The 5607-nt window shown below is 42.9% G+C and overlaps 1 long non-coding RNA gene across 1 annotated transcript; it reads left to right on the top strand.

Moving 5' to 3' along the window:
• Window positions 1-528: 528 nt before the first annotated feature.
• On the top strand, window positions 529-5003 carry LOC122465906. The gene is made up of 3 exons (XR_006291044.1): window positions 529-1751; window positions 3694-3835; window positions 4307-5003. It is a non-coding gene; the product is annotated as an uncharacterized LOC122465906 (long non-coding RNA).
• The last annotated feature ends 604 nt before the right edge of the window (window positions 5004-5607 follow it).

Here is a 5607-nt window from a genome sequence, read left to right as displayed (position 1 = left end):
ATATGATCCAGGAGAAAACTCACCCAAATATTGCAATTTGGTTCATATTCTTTCTTCTTCTAACATGAGGGGAGAGAAGAGAGAATTTAAACCTGGAACAACCCAGCATGGACTGAGAGTTCCATAGCATGCTGCTCAATGCAATTCTGTGGAGGACCATCTGGAATTTTGGCAGTGGGAGTGGGGTTGGGGTTGGAGTTGGGTGGGAGGATAATACCTACGGGAAACTCTTTTTCTTCAGCATTCTCCATTGAAGACTACATGAGTACACAAATGTGAGTTAATGCAGTGCTAATAATCAATATTTTTTAATGTGGGGGCTAATTAGGGATCAGGGTTAGTTACCAAGGGGACTGAGATATTTTGGTGTTTGGATTCACCTCTACTCTTCTCAGGTTTCAGAGTAGCAGCCGTGTTAGTCTGTATTCGCAAAAAGAAAAGGAGTACTTGTGGCACCTTAGAGACTAACAAATTTATTTGAGCATAAGCTTCCGTGAGCTACAGCTCACTTCATCAGATGCACTCTACACTTCTGACACCCTTACTTTTTGACCTGGGAGAGTTTATTTACAAAGATGTGACTGCAGAAGTTTGGGATGCAGAAAAAAATGAGTGACGGGAATACAGAGTGGATTTCCCCCTACCCCCCCAAAACATACAAAGCAGTGGGGAAAAAAGGAAGTGGTGGAAACATGATGGGCTCTCAGCAACCCAACCTGCCCCTCCTTTGCCCCTGAATCTCTCTGCCCTGATTTGTTAGAATTGGAGCGGGAGAGAGAGAGATTACTGGCAGCATGATACCCTTAGAAATCACTGGATACCAGAGCAGAAATTTGCTATGAAAAAGATATTTGTTTCACCTCTGAGCATACACCTGCCTCACAGGGAGCTTAGAGAGTAGGTGCTGGGTGAGGAGCACAAAGGTCCTTAGAGCATCAAAGGCTGAGAGTCATTCATTGCCCATTCATTTCATTTAGGCATTTTACTGCCCAGAATGCCTAATGTCTGGGAGTACAAAAAGAGGCACAAAGGCCTGGAGACAAGATAATATGGGTCTGGATATCACTGCCATTCCTCTGTGTGATGGGGCATCCACCACACACTGGCAGAGAAAAGGTTAAAAGCAGCCTGGGGAGGCTGCTCAGGGAGCAGCCAATCCAAGAGAGTAAGAAGCAGCCAATCAGGGCCCAGCAGGCCCATACAAAAAGAGCTGCTGAGCCAAAAGTGGCCAGTTGCTTCTGGGAACTCAAGGGGTGAGCACTGTGTCTCTAGCAGGCTGACACCTGTGGTACCTTGGACAGAGCATCTGCTGGCAGGGACTAGGGGAACAAGATTTGCTCCTGACTGGCTGCTGGGAGTGGATAGTTGCATGTCTGAGGAAGGCTGAAGAAGGTGCTAGGGCCATGGGGAAGTTGCCCAGGGGGAGACAGCAATGGAGAGATAGAGGTTAAAGAGAGGCAGCAGGAGGCTGCTAGCTAGCGGGTTCCTGGGCTGGGACCCGGAGTAGTGGGTGGGTTCAGGTCCCCCCCATTCTCCACTGGGGAAGTGACTGGACTCTAGAACTAAGACACCTCCCCCCTGGAAGGGGGAAAATAGAGTGACACTACCAAAGGGCCAAGTCAAGAAGAGGATGCTGCAGTACTTGGACTGAGGCAGGTCTGCAGGTGGTGACCATGAGGAGTCAGGCACCACCAGGAGAGTCCTCACCAGCTAGCAAGGCTAATCCCCGTGACGGCCAGCAGGAGTGAGTGGTGAGTAAGCCCCATGACACTCCATCTCTGCAGGATTCCTGAGCCACAAAGCCTTAAATCCCTGATCCTTGAGGGAAGTATGCAGCTAGAATTCCCACTTTAAACACATCACGTCCTCATGAGTTTTTCCATCCTCCCACAGGTTTCCCCACAGGAGGGAAGAACACAGGGCCTAATATGCTTGCTGTATATGCTGTTCAAAATTGCTTCTTGTGGTGACTTTATGTTTTACATCAAGGTTTACACTTGGAGAAAGCTAGAAATGTTTTTACTTTGATTTATTTACATGAATGCACTAATTACTTTATTTTGTAGTTTTTTGCTTTCCCAGGGTTCTTTGATTGCATAGCCCATGTGAAGGCTTTGTGTGCCATCGTATTCTCAAAAAACATTATTAATAAAGAGCCACTTACTGAGAATTTGTAAATTACATTTTATGGAGGTTTTACTCATCTTCAGAAACTTTTATTGAAAATCACAATATTGTATTATATTTTTTAAAAAATACTGAATGTGTGTGTGTGTGAGGGGGGCATTTCTTGTTACCCCCATTTTTAAACATCTTTCAAACATTGTAGGGTCAAAAACTGTTCTCAAACAGCTCCCCTTGACTTGGATGGGAGTTGTAGGTACCTGAGGACAGTAAGAGCATTTCAGTTTGTGTATCCATACCACTCCATAACACAATATGCAATCATGTTCCTTACCAATATGTAAATCCAAATTCTCCTCCCGCGTCATCTTATCTACCTAAGTATCAGTAGTATTCTGTTTTTGAAGATCTTGATAGCAAACTTCATTATCTATTGAGGTCAGTTAGAGAGACATAATAATCATAATTCAACATCTCAGCAGTGTTGCTACACTTATTTTGTGAAGTTGCATCATTGCGACCCAATATCATTGTGTGCAGAGACAGGCTATTGTGACAAACTTTGCAGCAAGATATGGATATTACACAGCAGTTATTTTATGACCCTCTGTATTTCCATTTGTCACAATATCCAGTCTCTTTCCCTTTCCCGTTCTTCACTTAGGAATAAGAAGGAGATGAGTCTTGGTGATTGTGGTCCATTTGTTCAACATTTCTCAGATTGGGTTCTTTATCAGACAGCTTGGAGAATTATAGGTTCTAGTTAATTGACAGATCTCTGTCCAGGTCTGTGGATTACTGATGTGAGTCTGTCCTCTGCCAGTACCTTATTACATGGACTCAGGTTCGCTCCTGTTCCTTTCAACAATTTATTACATTCTCTCTGGGTGGCAAATAAGAATCTGTAACTGCTTGCCCAGATCTTCTTGTCAGTCAAGAAATTTCTAAACAAAGCTAAAACTCCTGATTCCATGTGATGACAGATGCCAGTGTTTAAGGGTGGGGTTGCTTCCCTGAAATTTGATTCAAGCCAGGTGGTCCAGCAGACAAATGATGTAGCATCTCAGTATACTGGAATTCTGAGCCTTCCTTCTTCTGGGACACCATGGTCACAGACCCATCTTCGTGGACAAATAGCACAGAAGTAGCACACCTAAACCGAGGGGAAGCTGAGTCAGACTTGTGAGGGGATCATTGTTTCTTTCCAGATATGCCAGGAAACGTTTAGACTCTGTGGCCCCAATGCTCTGTTTTGCCATGTATCTGCTGGATGCAATAGAGTGCAAGGAGGGTTATGAGGTGGTTATACCCCCTGATTCACTGTCTAGCTCCAGTACAGGTTAGAACTGCACTCCAGGCACTACTAGTTTTTACTCGAGATTTTGGAATGTGGCTTATGAGGCTCATTCTGTGCAGGTGGCAAAAACATCAGAGATTAAACAAAATGTTCTTATTTGCTGTGTGGCTTCTGTGCATTACAATTCCATTACAGATACCCCACATGTCCTATCCGCGAGTGTCCCTTAAGTGCTGGACCGCAGGCTAACTACAATTTTATTTTCTCCACAGGATGTTTGTGGAAACTGGGAGCCTGCATGAGGGAGGAACTAGAGCCCAAATATTTCTACTGTTTGGACTCCATCTGGCAGACTGACAGGAATACCCCCATTATCTGTATCTGTGGAGTCCTGCAACGGAAATCAAGGAGCAGGTGAGGAATACTTGGTTACTATTGTTAGCTCTATAGCCCTCCTAAGCCAGCAGGTTCCCATGCCTGTACTACTTCCAGCAATTACACCTTCAAAATGATAATCAGAGCAAAGACGTATGAAATTGCTGCTGTCACTACCTTGAGCCTTTTTTCCGCAGAAAAGGTCAAATAACATGACATTTATGTCCTTCTAAAATTAGAACAAAACACTATTATTTATAAGGGGACACCTTACTTATACCTGCTGGCTCCTGAAATGAAAAGTTATGGCCTGCCTAGTGACTACATCTAGTGTCAAGTATTTAAGCTCTCCTCCCTCAAGCATTTATTCCCAACAAAGCTTCGCTGAAGTTAACATTGTTATGCTCCATGTGGATCTGAATTATGTTGAACGGACATAATTTAAATATAAAAATGGAGGGTCATATCCTAAGATGGTGTAAATTAATGCAACCCCATTAACTTCAACAGATCTATGCATATTTACTTCAGCTGATGATCTGGTCCTGTTTTCATACGGAAGATAAGAATGTGACCATAAGAACATCTCAATGCTAGCTGGTAAAGGGTTCTCTGTTCTGTAACAGTGGCCCCTGACAAGCCTGATACTATGAAAGCAATGCACTGAGTGAAGTATTTATCCAAAGAGGGTCAAGTAAGTTATTTAATAAAAGCATGTGTCCTACTGATCTTCATAATCTTTGTGAGATGTGTGTACAAATGATATTTAAGGAGTTGTGTGTATGTATGTATGTATGTATGTATACTGGGAAATGTTTTAAAGCCTGTGTCAAAGCAGGATTGTCAAGCAGGTTTTGACCAGACAGAGGATATATGTTCAGATGTAACATAAGCATTGTAAGCCAGCACAATGGAAACCTGTTTGTATGTGACAGGAATAAACCACGGAGTCATTCTGACTCTGAGGGGAAAAAACAATAAAATGTGGGTTCTAAGAAGGCAAATTGATACATATTTATCCTTCACTGAGGAAGCAAAAAGGACAGCACTTTTTGCATTCATGAAAGGGGAATCCCAGCTATGCTGGTTGATGATGCTGGAAGATTGCTTCAGGTGACAAAGTACCATATAGAAGGATTTTCATCAACTTGCAGAAATATAGGACGGAAAGAGACCTTGATAGGTCATCTAATCCAGTCCCCTGCACTGAGGCAGCACTAAATACTATTATTTTGCCTCTTAAAGTTTAGACTCTAAGAAGCATGTTATACTTGTTTTATAGATAAGCATTTCTGTTCCCACTTGGTGTCCTTACTCGCTATCTCTTAAATTTTAGTCTTTGATAATAATCTTACAATTGTTTTCATGATAAAATTTCAGTATAAATATCAGTGCTGTGTTATTAAATTGGAGTTGAGATGCTCAGTTGAATCAAACAGACTAGTGTGTGCACTGTTACTTTGGGGACAGTTTATCTTGTAATTTCTGAGAGTGTCCCATTACAGAGGTTGGGTTCTACAGGGGAACACTTCAAAGTGGATTCAGGGATTGGGGTGCACCTATTGTTAACCTGCAAAGCCAAGTAAGGGCTGACCTAGCTGAGAGGAGATTGTAACAGGCTGATCGTGTCAGGGAGCTGACACCCAGTTAAGCACAAGCAAGTCAGTGTCTCTCTCTCTCGCTGAAGGCAGGCAGGTTACAAGGTGACTCACAAGCCTGGGCACCCTGAGAAAGTGTCGGTGATTGGTAATAGGAACAGCAGATAATACAGTTTGATACTTCATTAATAATACTATTACTGGTCTATCAAG

This window comes from Chelonia mydas, chromosome 5, assembly GCF_015237465.2.
Source record: "Chelonia mydas isolate rCheMyd1 chromosome 5, rCheMyd1.pri.v2, whole genome shotgun sequence".
NCBI classification, from domain to species: domain Eukaryota; kingdom Metazoa; phylum Chordata; order Testudines; family Cheloniidae; genus Chelonia; species Chelonia mydas.
Note: the sequence above shows the minus strand (reverse complement) of the source record. Positions and strands in the feature narration are given on the sequence as shown.